This window comes from Dromiciops gliroides, chromosome 1 (assembly GCF_019393635.1).
Source record: "Dromiciops gliroides isolate mDroGli1 chromosome 1, mDroGli1.pri, whole genome shotgun sequence".
NCBI classification, from domain to species: Eukaryota; Metazoa; Chordata; class Mammalia; order Microbiotheria; family Microbiotheriidae; genus Dromiciops; species Dromiciops gliroides.
The window spans coordinates 312,273,324-312,293,305 of NC_057861.1; positions in this window are offsets into that span (position 1 = coordinate 312,273,324).

Consider the following 19,982-nt stretch of genomic DNA (forward strand, 5'->3'; position numbering starts at 1 on the left):
GCACAATACTCCTAGAATTAACATTGTATTATGAAATCAAAACCATCTTGCAATGTTTCAAAATTAGAGATGAATAAATAGAAAAAAATACACATGGAACAATAAAAGACAATGAAATTCAAACTAGGGAAATCTAAATGAATATGAACTTAATATTAATAAGAGTATTATAAAATATAAACTTGATCACATGACTATAAAAAGCTTTTACAAATATTCTCCTTGTTTTAGAAACTAAGTATAAGACACAATCTCAAAAGCATTAAAATCTCTATGAAAATAAACCTATACCATTAATTCCAAAATGTATATGTAATACCATAGAAATCCTATGTAACCTCTGAACTGACATTAATAATCTGAGTGAATTCAGAACACTCTTGATTCCGATATCTAAAATCCCCAATACTCATATCAGTACCTTGCTGCTTACTTCTACATTTCTGTACAATATATACCCTTCCATGGCAAAAGAAGCGGAGTCTTGAACTATGGTGATGATTGTCATTCTTATTCAGCTTAAGTTTTTCTTCTTTAACCCCTCTATATTGTCTGTCAGTCTTTTCACCATACAAATGCTTTATAAGATTACTAATTAAAGACAAAAGCAGGTTAGCAAAATTATGAACAAAACAAGTATATCTGGAATTTAAAGGGTTTTCTAAGGTTGTCTCAGAAGCACAGCCAGGCTGGGGAAGGGCTGAGCCTGAAGCTGCAAATGTAGTTAGAGAAAGTTGAGCATGCGCATCAAATCTCTGGACTTCCCAGGCCGGGGAAGCAATGGGCTTGGCCATGGGAGGAGTAGAGGGTGGGGTTTGGAGAGGAGGGGAGGGACCAGCACAATTTGAATCACACTTGATTTTGAACTCAGGTCTGGATTCCTCTTCCCCCACTTTGCCTCCAGGTGCTAGGGGATTAAAAGCTTCTAGAGGGTGGGTCATTGCCTCCAGGCATGCAAAATTAGAGCAACAATTAGTGTTAGAACTGGGAAAAGCTGCAGGAATCTCTTCAGGTTTCTCTGAAAAAGCATGGTTGGGAGAGGGAGAGATATTTCCTTGTGTGAGTAAGTTGCTGGCTCTTTTAACAAAAATAAAAAGAAAAATAGAAAATCCACAAAAATAAAGCATTAACATGATCTTATCTCCCATTTGTCTGGTTAAACAGACTAAAATCAAAAATAGGGTAATTAGGGAGTTTAAAAGGTCCATTTGAAAAAATTTAAAGGGAAAACACAGCCAGTACGCCAGTACTTAGCAGTTAAAGGGAGAGGGAGGGGAAATTTCTTACCCAACCAGAAGATCAGAAGACTGAGGTTTACCTTTCCTCTTCGTGGTCAGCCATCTGTTAAGGGCTAAAATTCTAGCTAAACTGTCTAAAATATCTAATGAGTGGTCGCCAATAAATTATAAGCTTTAGCAAGAGTTAGACTTTAAGCATTTATTAAGGAGAATAAGAATTTGGTAAAGAGAGAGAAAAAGGCCTAGATTCCTATCTATTAAAGGGAGAGCACATTTCTAGCTCCGCTCTCCACCAGAGTCCAAAGGAAAGAGACCCAGAGTCAGCGCCAGTCTCTTCCTTCCTCCTCCCACTAGTCTGCGTCACTTCCTCCCCGCCAAAGAAAAGACTCCTGGTCTTGCCCTCAAAGACCTTCGCTTCATGGGCAGAACTCTTCTACAGTAAGTATCCAGCAGGTGGCGTCATTCCAATCGTTACACTGGCTCTTCTAAAAAAAATAAAAAGAAAAACAGAAAATCCACAAAAACAAAGCATTAACATGATCTTATCCCCCATTTTCTGGTTAAACAGACTAAAATCAGGAACAGAGTACTTAGGGAGTTTAAAAGATCCATTGGAAAATTTAAAGAGAAAACAGCAGATACTTTAGCAGTACATCAGATTTAAAGGTACAGGGTAGGGGCAATTTCTTACCCAACAGGAAGATCAGAAGATGGAGGTTGCAGCTTTCCTCTTCGTGGTTAGTCATCTGTAAGGGGGCTAAAATTCTAGCTATACTCTTTAAAATATCTAATGAGTGGTCATCAATAAATTATAAGCTTTTGCAAGAGTTAGACATTTAAGCATTTATTAAGGAGAATAAGAATTTGGTAAAGAAAGAGAGAAAGGCCTAGATTCATCTATCTATAAAAGGGAGAGAGCATTTCATGCTCCACTCTCCACCAGAGTCCTGATGAAAAAGAAACAGAGAACCAGCCTCTCCCACTCTTCCTCCCACAAGTAAATGTCACTTCCTGATGCCAAAGAGCTGCATGTTCTTCCTTCAGATGCCTTCTCCTTATGGCGGAGTTTTGCTACAGTAAGTCTCCAGTAGGTGGCGTCATTCCAATTATTACAATATCCTTCTCAAAAGCAATTTGGAATCATGCCCCAAAGGCTATAAAATTATGCATACCCTTTGACTCAACAATAGCACTACTAGGTCTATATCCCAAAGAGATAAAAACAAAAACCAAACAAACAAAAACGAAAAGAACCCATATGTACAAAATATTTATGGCTGCTCTTTTGTGCTGGCAAAGAATTGGAAATTGAGGGGACACCTATCAATTGGGGAATGGCTAAATTAGCTGTGGCATATGAATGTAATGGAATACTATTGTGCTGTAAGAAATGATGAGTAGACAGATTTCAGAAAAACCTGGAAAGACTTACATGAATTGATGCTGAATAACTTGAGCAGAACTAAGATAACATTATACACAGTATCAACAACATTATGTGATGATCAACTGTGATAAGCTTATCTCTTCCCAGCAAAACAACCATTATTTTCATCCAGAAAAAGAACTAGAGTTTGAATGCAGATTAATGCATATTATTTTCACCTTTTTTTGTTCTTGTTTCTTGTGTTTTTTTCCCTTTTTGTTCTGATTATTCTCTCACAACAGGCCTAAAGTGGAAATATGATTAACATGATTGTAATGTATAAACAATATCACATTTCTTGCTATGTTGGGGAGGGAGGAGAGGGGAGGGAGAAAGGGAGAAAAATTGGAACTCAAAATCTTACAACAATGTTGAAAACTATCTTTACATGTAATTGGAAAAATAAAATACTATTAAAAAATAAAATAAAATAAAGGGGGTTCAAAGAGAGTGATCCAAGAAAGAGGAAAAGAACCATATGTACAAAAATATTCATAGCAACTTTGAAAATCACCAGCTTTCTTGAATAGCAGGATGGAAAACAATGTGTGTGTGTGTGTGTGTGTGTGTGTGTGTATGTGCATGCATGTGCATGTGCATGTGTGTGTGTATATGCTTATTATTGGGTTGGAATAAGAGTTTGGAGGTTTTATCCCCATGTAATTTACAATTGTGTGCATAAGAATCAAATCTAATGACCAAGCTTGCTCCTAGAAAGAAATTTAACAATCTATTTCCCTTCTTCCCATCCTCCTTTCCCCAGAAGTGGGAAGGTATGAGTTGAACACTTAGAATGTCAGACTTGATTGATATAATGATTAGTTTTTCTGAACTTTTTTTCTTTCTTTTAAAAATTCTGTTATAAGGAATAACTCCCTGGGGGAGGGGAAAGAGGGATGAACTGAGAAATGTAAGGGTGTGGATGTCTGTGTGTGTGTGTGTGTGTGTGTGTGTGTGTGTGTGAGAGAGAGAGAGAGAGAGAGAGAGAGAGAGAGAGAGAAATTAATATTTACAAAAGAGTCCATCTGGTACAGCTAGGGGGCATGGTGGATACAGCACCAGCCCTAGATTCAGGAGGACCTGAGTCCAAATCTGGCCTCAGAGGCTTGACACTTACCAGCTGTGTGACCCTGGGCAAGTCACTTAACCCCCATTGCCCCACCAAAACAACAACAACAAAAGAGTCAATCAAAATAGGAATAATATTAGTCCTTTAGTATCACATAGGCAAAATAACTGGCTGATTGATTTTTCGGTTCCACAGATGTCTTGAGAGAACAGTCTTCAAAAACTAACCAACTCTTAGGATCAGTCAGAGGTAAAATCTTCACAAAATAAACAAATTGGTCATTGGCAATTTTCTATTTCATTTTTCTATATTCCAATTTCCCTGTACTCTTCTCACCACCTGTATATCCTTCCCCAGGCTTATTTCTAGACCATTGATTCCAGGAATTTGTCAAATGCTGCTCTGCTAATGTAGAAGCCGATACAAGTCTAAGGAATTCTTCTTCCCAAGACTACTTCAATTTTCACAGATGTCTCTTGAAGATCAAAAAGTTCCAGAATCACATAGATTTTCAGCTGGAGGGGACCTTAAAGGCAATATAGTCTAACCTTTGTATGATGAAGAGTCCCCTCTGCAGCAACATTTTTAAACAAAACTTCATAAACTGTGGATTGCAACCCCATACTGGGTCATGTAACTGAACATGGGGGGGGGGTGTCACAAAAATTTGGCAACAATCAAAGATTCTCTATACTTATTTTATATACCTATATACCCAGGTTTGCATAAAAATTTCTCCAGCAAAAAGAGAATGAGAGTGGAAAAAGTTGAAAAAGCCCTGCTTTAGAAGCTGAGTCTCTGAAAACCTCTGGTGAAAAGGAAATTCCTATTTTCAAGGGAGCTAGTCCCCTTTCAGGTACCTCCTGCTCCTAAGAAGCTTAGTTTGTTTTTCTTTATATCTACTTTAAATCTGCCTCACAGTGACTTCTACTCACTACTCCTAGGTTTGCCTTCTGGGGACAAAAGCAAATTAAACTCCTCTTCCAAATGATTGCCCTTGATTACTTTATACTATTAGGCTTGGCCTAAGTTTTTTCTTCCCTAGCACACACTTTTCCTCAATAGAATCTCCTATGATATAGTCTTTAGTTGCATCTCTATCTTATTCTCTTCTCTCTCTTCTGAAGAATTCCCACCCAAGAATACACAGACACATATAGGCACTCCAGCTTGTCATTGTTCTTCTGAAAATAAGGCACCAAAGACTAAACAAAGTAACTGTATCACAGATAAATTCTAAAGAAAGGAGATCATTGCAGAATTATCAACTTTTTTTTTTCCTGGACAACATTCCTCTTTAGTGAAACCTAAAATTGCCTTAATTTTTTTGACTACCTGCTATCTCATCTTACATCGCAATAAACCTCAAGTTATCATTCTCAAAAATTGTGATCTAGGGGCAGCTAGGTGGTGCAGTGGATAAAGTACCGGCCCTGGATTCAGGAGGACCTGAGTTCAAATCCAGCCTCAGATGCTTGACACTTACTAGCTGTGTGACCCTGGGAAAGTCACTTAATCCCAATTGCCTCACCAAAAAAAAAAAAAAAAAAAGAATTGTGATCTAGCCACACCTCACTCCTTGTGCACAGTTACTTCTGAAGTCAGAAATGTATACTTATGAGTACAAAAATTCATGTTATTCAATTCATCATACTGTTCTAATTTGTCTAGATCTTTTTGGATCCTGACTGCTTTATGCAGCACCCTAAATATCCCTCTTGACTTCATGTCACTTTCAGATTTGTCATGCCTGACTTCCATGGCTTTATTCAATTCACTTGTAAAAATGTTGAACAGCACAGGGTCAAATCGTTGTTGTTTTTCAGCCTTTGTTCTCAAAGATGACCAATGATATCATGAGGGTTATGTCCTGCCATGCTCTCAAATTGGATTTAAGTGAGGCAGAGTTGCAAAAGTCATCAGCCTCACTCCCTCCTCCAGAGTAATTGAAGTCCAGTGGCAAGATGTAAGTCAAGATGACTGGCAATGGCCTGGGATGCACAGGAGGAATGACTATGATATAAAAGCAAAGGTATCATTAAAATAAAATAAGAGTTAAAGTTAAAGTCGGTAAGCAACAGGTTAGATGTCTTATAAGGAGACAAGAATGGGGCAGCTAGGTAGCACAGTGGATAAAGCACAGGCCCTGGATTCAGGAGGACCTGAGTTCAAGTCTGGTCTCCGACACTTGACACTTACTAGCTGTGTGACCCTGGGCAAGTCACTTAACCCCCATTGCCCCACAAAACAAAACAAAACAAACAAAAAAGAAACAAAATAAGTAAACAAGAACAAGGAGGACATAAACAATAGAAGACAAAGTAAAACCAAACAGGAAGTCTAAAATGCAGGCAAATTGGAATGAGGAAAGCTTCAGAAACTGGAAGAAAAGGAAAAAGCAGTAGGAAATGTGACTAGGAGAGATAGTAATAACTGAGAATAAAGGCCTCTTAAGTCCAGTCACTAATATTTTCTATGAAGATATGAGGGATCAAATGCATATCCCTGGAGTGTTTTACTAGAGACCATCCTCCACGATGATGTTGAGCTATTAAGAACTATCATTTGGACTTCCTCATTCCACTAGGTCAGAATGAATCTAATTGTGCTATCAACTCACAAGCACAGTAGGAGAGAAATTGGCAAAATCTTTCCTTAAATAGAGGCTTAGTATGCGTACAACACTCCCTGGATCTAGTCACCCTGTCTAATAAAGACAACGAGGATGGTCTGGCATGACATCTTTTTGATGAAGCTAAAATGGCTTTGAGTAAACACTACTTCCTTTGCAAAATGTTTAAGACAACTCTTTGATGTTATAAAGTCTTGCCAGGATTAGAAGTCAAAGTCCTTGACTTATAGTTTACAAACCCTTCCTATTCCCTGATCATTTTTTTTGATGAAAATTTAGTCAACATTCATCCTTGTCTAGTCCCATAACACATTTCATATCCTCTAAGATCTTTGAGAGATCACTAAAAGCCACTTTACCATTAGCTCCACTTTGGGTATAATGACCTGGTGATATCTTCTAATTATTAGCCTCAAGTCAGACGTCCTGTCCCATAAAACTCTGTGACACTTATGTGATCAGATTTTTCCCCTTAATTTAGAATCGCCGGATTAACATTTGTTATTATACATCCATATGTAGACATCTGAGGACATTGGTTACATAGCTTCATTGAATTTAAGAGACAGAAGGTAACTTAGTAATCATCTTGTTTTTGTTCAGTCCTTCAGTCTTATTTTTGTGGTCCCATGGACCAAAGTGTCAATGAAGTTTTCTTGGCATAGATACTGGAATGGTTTGCTATTTCCTTCTGCAGCTCATTCTACAGATGAGGAAACTGAGGCAAACAGGATTAAGTGATTTGCCCAGGATCACACAGCTGGTAATATCTTCCTGATTCCAGGCACAGTGCACAGTGCTATATATACTGAGCCACCTGGCTGTCTTCTTTTTTGTTTGTTTTTTGTGAGGCAATTTGTGTTAAGTGACTTGCCTAGGGTCACACAACTAGTAACTAGTAAGTGTCAAGTGTCTGAGGCTGGATTTGAACTCAGGTCCTCCTGAATCCAGGGCTGGTGCTCTATCCACTACGCCACCTATCTGCCCTTTTTTGGGATCTTTTTTTTTTTTTTTTGGTGAGGCAGTTGGGGTTAAGTGACGTGCCCAGAGTCACACAGCTAGGAAGTGTCAAGTGTCTGAGGCTGGATTTGAACTCAGGTCCTCCTGAATCCAGGGTTGGTGCTCTATCACTGCACCACCTAGCTGCTCCCCCCACCTGGCTGTCTTCTAACCATAATCAATTGTAACCCAAGTATAAAGGGAATCCCCATTATGTCATGTCTGACAAGTGACATGTTTCTGCTTGATGAACTCTGAGGATGGGAAAATCCACCATGTTTCTGTCTACATTTCCACTACACAGTATTCACTGTTAGGCATATTTTCCTGACCACAAGCCTAATGTTTCCCCTTACAAATATCCAGCAGCTGCTCTCCTTTCTACAATTATACAGAACAATTCTGATGCCTCCTCCATTTTAATCACTTCATAGAGTTGACATCAGCTACCGTATCTCCCCTGAGGGTTCATTTATCCAAGCTAACACATTTAGTCCCATCAACCCATCTTTTTGTAGCACAGACACTAGGACCTTCATTTGTCTTGCTTGTGTTCCTCTACAATCTTTCCAGTTTATCAGTACCCTCTTTAAACTCTAGTTTTGCACTATACTCTGGATGAGATCTGCTGAAGATAGAATATAATGGAACTAGCAACTCCTGATCCTGTAAGCTATGCCTGTCCTAATTATCCCTCCATGCCTGCTGTTTCTGCTTGAAACATCACCTCCACTTTCTTCCCAGCCATAACCTGGGCTCTACCCTTGGGTTCCTCCATCTGATAGCTCAACTTTGGCACTATGGAGCACTTAGAGCTTGGTCAGACAGCAAAGATGCCAAGGTTATCTAGTGCCTCATGAGATATCACCAGTCACCTAGAATTTTGTCTTCCCATTGGACTTGGATGATTCTGGAAGAGAGGGAGGCTAAAAACTCTGCACAACTTTGCCTCACTTAAATCCAATGCACATATAAATTATCATCTGTGATGGTATTGGTTTTCTTCAAAAATGAAGGGTCAGCAACAAGAAGCACCATAAACCCAGCCAAGCACAATCTCATTTGAAGTGGGATAGACACATTGTTCCATAGAGAGATACAAGGATCATAGTATACTGGAACGTTGTTAGAAATGCTATCATTCAGGGTCAAGGACAAGACAACCAAGGAAGTGGAGGACATCACTCTACCTTGCCATCTTAGAACTTTCTGTTTTAATGAATTATTCTTTTTTTTTTTAATTTTTGGTTGGGCAATGAGGCTTAAGTGACTTGCCCAGGGTCACAGAGTTGGTAAGTGTCAAGTGTCTGAGGCCTGATTTGAACTCAGGTCCTCCTGAATCCAGGGTCAGTACTCTATCCACTGCGCCACCTAGCTGCCCCCTTAATGAATTATTCTTACTGACAGGGTGAAAAGTTTTATTTTTTCTATGTATGAGGCAACTCAGCCTGGTGGCGTGAAAAGAGCACTTAGCTTGGAATCACAGGATCTGAATTCAAATCCCAGCTAGGCCTCTTATTACCCATGTGTCCTTAGGTAAGCCAGTTAAAATCACTAGTTTCTCTCATTTTCCTCATCAGTTACTTGAGGGACTGATGGACTGAGTGCATCAATATCTTCTGTGGCAGTGATAACACAAGGGGAATTTCCATGAGCAGAGAGAGGGGAGACAAGAAATTGAGAAGTTACAGATGCAGTCCCACCTAGGGACAGATTACAAAAAGATATCAAGTTCTTTAATTTCTTAACCAGGTCAAGGGGTATTTTGGGAAAGGAGATAAAAAACAATAGAGGAGAAGTACAATGGGGGTAGGGTCAAAACAGATCTTTTCCCTGAAAGTAAAATTTTTTAAATACTACTGGGTAGGGGGTAAGAAATTAGGGGATATATGTCAACAAAAGGAAAAATAGATAAGATAGAAACCCAAAAGACTATCAACATGGTAAATAACATTAAAATCTGGCTCTTTGGGAAAACTATCAAAATCCACAAACCTTTAATCAGATAAAACAGAGAAAGGAAAAAAAATGTATTTTTTAATGTAGAAGCAGAATTCGCAAGAGAGAGAAAACAAAAAAAGACTTATCACAGCATACTACATGAAATTATGTTAGAGACTTAAAGAAAAAGGATGATTATGTACAAAAATACAAAATTACCAAAGTAACAGAACAAGAAATAAAAAACCCAAATAGCCTAATCTTGAAAAGAAAAACTCAACAAGCTGCAAAGAACCTTAAATAAATAAACCCAGTCCCTATAGATTTACAGGTGAATTTAACATTTAAACAGAGATTAATATCCCTGTTACATAAATTATTCTGAATAATTGGTAAAGACAACATACTCTAAAACTTAGTTTACAAGACAAAGCTGGCCCTAATACATAAAACATAGAGGAATAAGTCAGAGAAAAATGACCTTAAGAGTAATATCACTAATGCATATTAATGTAAACACTTTAATTTTTTAAAATCTTAGAAAACTGCATTGTATATTCAAATAATTATTCACCATGATCATATTTGATTTATAGCAAGGATGTTTTATGAGTAATAAAAACAACAGCAACAACTAATAATCTTTGGACTAGATGTGATTTCAATGGAAAAGGAAGATTCTACTGAGAAAACTCTCACTGTTAATGCAGATCAGTACTTGATTTCCAACATTAAGTCTGAGGTAAAGGTCTGAAATGCTATCATCTAAGAGGCTCAGTAATTTGTCCCGGGTCATACTCTTAGGAGGTATCAGAGGTAGGGCTTAGAACCAGATATTCCTGATTCAGAGGGCAGGTTTCTGTCACCATAAACACACTGACACTATAATTAAAAATAGAGAAAAAATAATCTCTTTTACCTCAGAATTACATATCAACTCATGGTCAAATACCCTCTTAAAAATATAGCACTTATTTATGTTAAAAAAAGGATAACAACTTTAACAAGCATTGATAAAATAGGTCTATAAATGCTAGGTCTTATAATGATGATGATCATGATCATTATTACTGTTATTACTACTGCAAGGACTATGATTACTACTGCTGCTGCTGCTACCACTACTACTACCACTACTGCTACTACCATTAGATATTCTTCAGAGTATACTCCAAAAACAATATCTAACATGATTTTCATTGGAAAAATATAAGATTTCCCAGTACTTGTAGTCATAGAGCAAGAAGTCTTCTTCTTTCCACTTAAACAGAATTCTAAAAACCTAATGATAGAAATACAAGATAAAGGAATTAAACGCAATGTAAAAGAGGATCAAAATCATCTTTATTTGCAAATGATGCCATATTTTATTAAGAAAACCCTAGTAAATTAACCATGAAACTGAGATAATGTCTTCAAATAGTAGTATTCATGAAAAACAAAATCTATAAAAATTATCTGTATTTCTATGTAGCAATAACAAAACCAGAAAGAAAATAAGAAATGGCCTATCCAAAATAACTACAAAACTGCATAAAATATCTTTGAGCCAGTTCACCAAAACACATTCAAGACACAAAAATACAATTACAAAACACTCTTTATAGAAATAAAGAAAACAAATAAATAAGATGATATCCAGTCCACATGGTAGAGACACCTATGACATCAATTTTGGTTTTGTGCAGCCATTTTTAGTCTGTGTGACTCTTTGTGACCTCATTTGGGGTTTTTTTGGCAAAGATACTGGAGTGGTTTGCCATTTTTCTTTCAGCTCATTTTACAGATTCGAAATTGAAGCCAACAGGGGTAAGTGACTTGTCCAGCATCACACAGTTTTAGTAAGTGTTTGAGACCAAGTTGGAATTCAGGAAGATAAGTCTTCCTGACTTCAGGCCCAGTGCTCTTTCCACTGCACTGTTTAACTGCCCTATATAACATAATACAATAAAGTTAACATTGCAGTATTACCTAAATTTAGTTTCACAGTAATTAAATGCTATACCAATCAAACTAAAAAGGGCATGTAATATAAAACTAAGCAAAATAATAACAAAATTCATTTGGAAGAACAAAATTTCTAAACTATAAAGGGAAATAATTTATAAACATAGAAATCAGAACAATAACACTGGCAGACTTTGTGTTATAAAGCAGTAATAAAAACTATTGGAAACTAGTTTTAAAAGTTTAAAAGTAGATCAGTGGAAAAACTAGATAAATAAGAATTGGAAGTATTGTATTGCAATGGAAAGAATTCAGGATTTGAAGACCAAGGATTTTGTTTCAATTTACTATTAAAAATAAAATGAGGGAGCTCTACCAGATAACTTCTAAGGTTCCTTTCAGCTTCAGATGTATGAGCACATGATGCCAAGTATTATCAGGACAGACCACAGGACAGACACCCAGTTCTAGTTGGGGGTTGGAGGAAGGAGTGGTGATCCGTGGCCTCGAGCTTACAAACAATTTGCATTCATATTTGCATAATAAGTAATGCTGAAACTTTTATTTAACCTCCCCCCCACTGGAAGACTTAGCCTAAAGTTGTCTTCATGGATTATTCACACTGATTACTCCTGCTTCATCCTCTCTAGATAAGTATTAGTAGGGGTAAGCATCAAAAACCACTGCCTACATAGCAGGTATATTGACAAGGCACCTCTGTTGCCAGATTTCTTTCCTTAATTCATGATGTTTGACCTTCCATAAATATAGCTTTATTCCTTGCTTTAAGGTTTAATCCGTATTAAAATGCAAATAGCTTTTGAGTGGTAACATCTTGTTTTATTAGTTATTTTCTCATTAGTATGAGCCTCATCTAAGAGCATATTCTGAAAGGGGGTAAGGAATAGAGACTATGAAGGCACTGGGTACCTCGAGTGTGTGTAATTTAAATTTCTAAATGTGGGTTCTAATCTGTCCCCCCAGTTTTGGGGGGAAACTGACTAAAATCACTGATAAATGAGTTTAGGTTTTTAAGGGTTTATTGAAAGATTGTAAAAGACAGAGAAAGATTGAGAACAGATTTCTTATAGCCTGTAATCCTCACCTTCCTAAACTCCCCTGTGAAGTTCCCTGCCACCATGCCGATGTCTCACAGCCAAAGAGAGCAAGCTCCCTGCACAGGCTCAGCTTCCTCCTTCCTGTCCCCTCCCAGAAATGGGAGGCTCTTCAAGCTGATTGGTTGACTGGGCCAGAAGGTGGTCCAAGTTCAAAATTGTTAGCTTCTGAGAACCATGCTTTCTTAAGTACTCTCAAGTACCAGCCAGATGTGATTAGAATCTAGTTAACTAGAAGTAAGCCATTAATCCAGTCAATTCAATCAGTTTATCTGCTACATCCATTATCTTAACACAAGTGAAAGGGTACTATAAGTACCTCAAAGGAAAAAAGGGAGGAAGAAGAAGGTATATCCAAAAATGAACTTAGCCAGATTTAGCTACAAATTTATATTTGCTAATAAAAATAACCAACTTCATAAATAATAGCATAGTTCAAAGGCAAATTTTAATATGTTAGGTAGATTAGACTATCTATATGCCTAGACTACAGTTATGTAAAAAGCATCAAGGGATTTGAGTGGCCTGCTAGGTCCATATAAGCTATTAGTCAATATGGAAGCCAAAAACAAAGAAAAAGCAAAAACAAAAACAAAACTCAGCTGTCTTAAGACAGGAATTAGTTATGTGGTACAATTAATATGGGAAACTCTTAGATGAAACTTCTTTAACCAATGCAGGGCATCATTTGGTAGGTTAGGAAAGTTATGTGTTAAGAAGCAAAACATTCAGACTAAAGGAAATGATAATCTTTCTGTGAAACACTTTGCTCAAACTACATCTGAAGTACTGCATTCAGTTCTCAACACCATATTTTTGCATAGACACTGGCAAGCTGAGGCACTTTAAGAGGGAAACCAAGATGGCAAGAGGATCAGAAATCTTATGATTCAAAGAAACATAAATTTGGGGATTTTTAGCTTTGAAAGACCCGTGCTTTATTTAACACCCCCCTCTAAAAGCATAGGATTAAGCCTGGCACACAATCTTTACTCACCCTTGAAATGCTAACATAGTTGGATTTTATCTTGAATTTCTGAAGAAAAAGTCTTGATGCTGTGGAAGGGCATAGAAGAGATTGTAAACATTGCCTAAATAAGGCATGTGGCTTAGGTAGGATCTGTGCATTTATCACCTACCTCAGTAAGGGTAAGAACTCAGACTGGATCAATGATTTTAGTGATCTACATCAATTAAATTCAATATGGAATTTCCAAATGAGGAAACTCTTCCTACCAGTGGAGGCCATTATCTTTTCCACAGTTTATAATCTTAGAGACCAAATGATTCAAATTACTTGCCTATAATCACACAAACACTATGTTTTAGGACTTGAATCCAATCAGTCAACAATAATATTTTAAAGACAAGGAGAACAGTTATTGCAATAGTCCATGTTGAATACACTCCTCAGGTGTACCCTGTATCCAAATAATCCAAAGTGACAGTGGTAAGAAAGGGTCCAACCTCATGTAATTCTCAGGATCCCAGTTTCCATTACTGCCCATCCCTCATTTTAGGATGAGAGTACAGTGCAATAATCTTGACATGTACAATAAAAATAGAACACTTTAAGGAGCATCCAAAACCCATCTTCATAATTTCTTATTTTTCCAACTCCAGTGCATGCTGTGTGTGGTCTCTGGAACAGCATGGGCCATGACTTTGAATCAGTAATGATAGCATAGCCCCACTACTCAGTTTAATGAAGGAACAAAAAGAATCATTTGACCTCTAATTTTCCATGTATGACAGCGACCTCATTCCTCCTATGTACTTTGTCTGTACTTATAACCTTTGCTGTCACCACCCTCCCTATTCCATGATACATTTATCCTGTACTGATCCTTATCACACCAAAACCACTCTCTAGTTCCCATAAATACTACAGTGGAAGGAGCAGGGAAAACAGTCTTCTGGTTTGTTTGTTTGTTTGTTTGTTTTCCTATAAGCAACCTGAGATATTCTCTCCACCCTGATCTCTGCATAGCTTCTCATTCCCTCTATAAACTGATATTACCTAATGTGTAAGTTTAGTCCTGGTGATTAGTGGAGGAAATAAGTAATCTTCTACAACCCTTTATGAGTAAAAGACCTAACATATCCTTTATTAATGACATTATAGATACATGATGAATTGTAAACTATATATTTCAGAGATTAGGGGTTATTGAATCTTTGTATTTGTATACTAGTGCTGACCATATTTCTTAGAAAAAAGATACATTTAATACCTCTTCGTTGGTTTGATTCATTCATTAATGAATAGAATGATTAATAATGATTCTTTCCCTTTTCATAAAACCTGTTACATGAATATTAAAGGTTGTGCCAACTTGTAAATAGAAAGTAGTTCCTGGGAATCACATATTTGATTGGATCTTTGCCAGGTTGAAATCCCAATTTATGGGTATGTGCTAGAAACTTTTAAGTAGTATGATCTGTGTTGGAAGAAGTGGAATATATTTCCACATGGGGACATCTTCCAATGAATAGAATTCAGATTAGTGGAACAGAACAGTGAAATACCAGAAGGTGAAAAATGACTGCTGAGATAGAAATTCTGTAAGCTGAAGATTTCTCTAAAGCCTCTTACATGTCTAAACTGCTAGAATTCCAGATAGGTCAGGTATCATTATCTGATTAGAAAGGCAAGATAATTGAGACATAGGAAAGTTAAAAGACTTAGCTGAATTGTGATCACATAGACTATAGACTAGAACTCAAGTCTACAGTGTTTGTTCCATTCCCTAGCATCTGACCTCCATTCAATCCTCAACAGACTTCCATTGACCTGTGATAGATGAGTTAGACAGAGAACACAGATTGTGTGCACCTTATGCTGACTGTGACTGATGGAGAACAGAAAGTATTAAGATATTACAGTGCGTAGGTGGTAGAAGCTTGGCCTCTATTAGTTAGTCTCATCCTGCAGTAGGTGTTGTGGGTAGGTGGAAGTTCACTCAACCTTGGCTGGATAGTGTCCTTTGCAAAGAACATGATTGATCTCTTGTTTTGTACTTTCCTAAGGACAGATGATAACTCTCAGATTGATCAATGTGAGCCAGATGCTTCTATTGTGTCAGGTGAGGCAGGACTGACATTCATTAATGAATGGTATCTATTTCTTTGCAGTAGGTTCTAGATGGGTTAGTCATGTTGTATCTTGCAATCTATTAGAAGAAGGTAATCTTTCTTTTGCTTCATTAAAATGATTTTTAAAATAATAATTCATTACACTCTTCTTCCAGAAGTCTGGATTAATAGACTAATTAAGAAATATTAGTTCACAGGCTATAAAAAAAATAAAAACAAAACAACAACAACAATAAAAAACAAGTGACAGGTCAGATATGGCCCACTGGCCAATATTTGCTAACCTCTGGCCTTAATCATAAGGAAAGCATTTATCCTTTGGAAACAAGCCAAAAGCCAATGTTGCTCCATGAAAATATTATGGAAAAAGAATAAAGGAAGATTACAACCTACCTTATTCTGAATAATGAGTCAGAAAACATTGCTACACTGATCAGTCTTGATTGGACATTTAGAGAGTCATATCAATAGTCTCAAAGGACAGTACTGTAAATATAAATATAAATTTTTATAGGGACAGGTGGAAGCAAAATTGTGAAATTAGAAAACTGCTGGACTTCCCCCTTCCTCCCCATTTCTTCTTTAGCTTTATCCTCTGCTGACTTCTTGTGCTCAGTTCCCTCTGTTTTCTCCTCATTACTAAAACTTGTTCTGAATAAAAGATCTTAAATCTGACACTGACATCTGAGTGTGAATTTGAGCAATCATTTTATCTCCTCTAGGGGAAATTTGCCTTTTAAATCACAACAATGAAGGTAAAACCAAAAGGCAAAGCAATTTCTCTTTTTAAATAATATTTTTATTTTTTCTCAATTGCATGTAAAAATAAATTTTAATATTAGATTTTTAAAAAAAATTTGAGTTCCAAATTCTTTCCCTCCCTTCCTTCCTCCCTGAGATGTCAAGCAATTTGGTGTAGGTTATACATGAGCAATCATGCAAAACATATTTCCATATAAAGTAATTTTGTAAAGTAACTAGGAAATGAAGAGTTATTTTGAAAAGAATAGGTAGTGGACATGCCTGGAAATCCTACCATGGGAGCCTACATGTGAGGTCACCTCCATGCTTCATTCCCCATTTTAGTTGTGCTTCTGACTCTAAGGACTTTGTCACCATGACCCAGCTGCCTTCTTACTTTGGAACATCCCTCTGCTATATTAGCCTTTTCTCTCAATGATTAGTTGGTTTTGTTTTTGTTTTTGTTTTGCCCTGTGGTCTTCTTTTGGGGTATAGCCATGCTTCATTCCCCTCCCAGCTGTGGTTCCCTTACCAGTTTCTCTCATGTATTAATAAATATAATAATGCCAACAACAATAATAATGATAGCATTTTTATGATGCTTTAAAGATTTTCAAAACACTTTACATAGATTAACATTTGATTTTCATGATAAATCTGTGCAAGAGGTATTATTGTTCCCATTTTCCAGATGAAGAAATTGAGGCATACAGTGGTTAAATAACTTAGAGTTACACAGATGGGGGAGGGGAGTGATTGAGGTAGGATTCAAATTGAAGTCTTCCTTCATTGAAGTCTTACACTCTATTAACTGTCTCACCTAGTTACCTCTAAGTCAAGAAGAAAGAAAGAGGAGGTTCAAGTTCTGTATGCCTATGGAAGCCTATTTCTTCCTTCTTTTTCTTCTTCAACCATATAATCATAGCCATAATCATATCCTAAATCTTATCACAGCTATGCCAGCCTGGCCCATTCTATCTCTTGGGATTCCCATTCCCTCTAAACTTTCTAGTTCCACAGTTCATTTTTCCTCTCCTCTTTTCAAATACACTAACACTTCTCTCTATCCTCCCCACCAACAGTGTGAGCAAGTACTTCCCACACTCCCTTCCTGCTAATGTGCTATGTTTGAAATTGCCCCACAAGGCTTTCTGAGGCAGAAAACAAAAACCATGAGGCCCCAAATCTTCAGAATTAAAATAGATGAGATGAGGTCACTTGAAACTCTGAATGTCTATCCTGTAAGTTGCAATACTAGCTCATTCTTCCTTGCACTCAAATGACTATCTCTTGATTACACATATTGTATTGCTTTCCCAACATTACTGCTGCTTGGCATTTGTATAACTATATTTTCTATTAAGCCCACTTGCTATAGGACTTTACTGAAACATAAGTCCTAATTCCTGTCATAGCCTACAACCAAGCACTCTAGTTTTCAGTTCTGAAACCTTATTCTGATGATCTGGGCTAGGTGACCCTCCTCCCCCTCCATACCACACCCAAGGAAGGCATAGCATCATTCCCATCCTCACTTCAGGGAGGAGAAAAAACATCTTTCTGTTTCCTATAAGGTCTCTCTCTCTCTGTTTCTCTTTGTCTCCCTGTGTCTGTGTCTGTATCTATGTCTGTCTCTCTTTCTGTGTCTCTGTGTCTCTGTCTGCCTTTCTCTTTCATAAAAATTACAAGGAGCTGTACAAAGACTGACTTCTCCCTTCTCTCGATGCCTGCCCCACAGCTATGAACTCCAAATGGAACAAAGCAGCCAGAAATATGATCACCTGGAACTATCATAGACAGTGTGACTTTCACTATGTTTATGGGCAGTATCACTCCTCAACCCTCTCTTCTTCCCTATGTGTAGATACAGTTTTGTGTCTATACTTAGGAAAAAAATATTTCTTCTCATATGCAACCCCAGATCCAAGGTTATTGTTAAACACGGGCTCTTTACTCCCATTAGTCTAGAAGGCAGAACCATCTTTACAAAGGTCAACTTAGTTATATATACACACACACATACATATACACACACACATATATATATACATGCATACATATATACATACATACATATGTATATAATATTGTAAAGAGTTCTAAAACATGAAATGCAAAGGAAGGAAAGAAGGAAGGGAGGGAGGGGGGGAGGAAGGAAGGAAGGAAAGAAGGAAGGAAGGAAGGAAGGAAGATTTAAAAAAGGGAACAGGGATAGAAGAAGGAAAAAAATCCTCAGCACTCCACATTATATCAAATACCAGTAAAATTGTTGAGTAATCAGAGCAATATGTTAATTTAAAAAAACAATTAAAAAGTCACTAGTTTTCAAGCTGATGCCTGGTATGCTGTTTTCTATTACTGTTCATTCATTTGGTTCTAGCTCAGCATTATCCCCAGTCAAGATAATACAGCTTTGCTGGGCTTCTGCACATTCTTCATTTGAGCCCTAACTCACTCCTACATCCTTCCATATGAAACTGGCAGGTATCTAGCAAAATGCACAGCAGCATCTTCTCTTGTCTCTTGTTGAGTAGCAGTGGGCAATTGATGCTTACTCATCCTTCCATTCAGTGGATTCATCAATACTGCTGATGTTTGGGAATGTTCCAGTAACCAGTTCCAAATTAAATTAAGGATATTGGTATCATCTTCATCTTATCATCTTCATCATCATCATATTATCCTCATTCAAAAAGGTCAAATCTCTAACTTTGGAAGAAACAGTGTGATAGCTGCCACTTGTAACTCCAGGTGGTAGGCTAAGTTTGGCCATAGATGTCACATGCCTTGCTTCTGTAGAAGTTTTCTGAACACCACCATGGTGCCTATGAAATTGAGGGAGCAAGGCAGGTTCATCAAAACTGAATGTTTGAAAGTCAGCTGTTCTAGAGGCTCAGAAGTAACTCATCTCATTACAACTCTAATAGACTAAACTGAGCATGGAGGAGAAGAGGAAAGGCAAAGCAGATATAGTAAGGTGAGACTGCAGGAATGTGATTATTTATGGGAAGATCGAAAAGAAGAAACAGTTTAAGAATTCATTGATGCATAGCTTCAGGCAATATGGCCTAACTGTGGAGTGGGGGGTCGGTAATGGATTGGAGTGGAAGATTGTGAAGTCAACTAACCCAATCTGTAGCTATATATATTGTTTTAAACAGCAACATAGCTTCAGATTCTGGTAACAGACTGATTCACATATTATCACAAAACTACTCAATGCTAGCCAACTGTTTAGCAATCAAAATCTATTTCTGCTTTTTACCAGTCATATGACCACAAATAAGTCATTCAACCTTTCTGGACTCCAATTTCCTTGTCTATAAGATGAGGGGTGAGGCTACATCATTTCTAAAACTACTTCCAGCTCATAATATTACATAATTTCAGAACTGAGAAGAAACTTAGAAATCATCTCATCCAAAACCAAAATTTCATATATGAGAAAACAGAGCCCCAAACAGATAAAATTCCTTGTCCAATGTCACACTGATGATGATTAAGTCACAGTGCTAATTCAGGTGTTCTTTGTGCTTCACCATGGTCAGGGTTGAAAAAGTTAATTGATCTTTGCATAATCCTTTCACCAATTCCTGTATCAAAAGATCATAATTACCATAAGCATTTTCATCTCTGAAAATAGGTAGTAATATAGGAAATATGATTATATGTGTGTATTCACTATATTTGTGATTGTGTGTAACAAGGATGTGTGTGTGTGAGCATGATTTAACAATTAAATTATCAAGTAGCAAGAAAGTTATAAGCAATTTCCAAA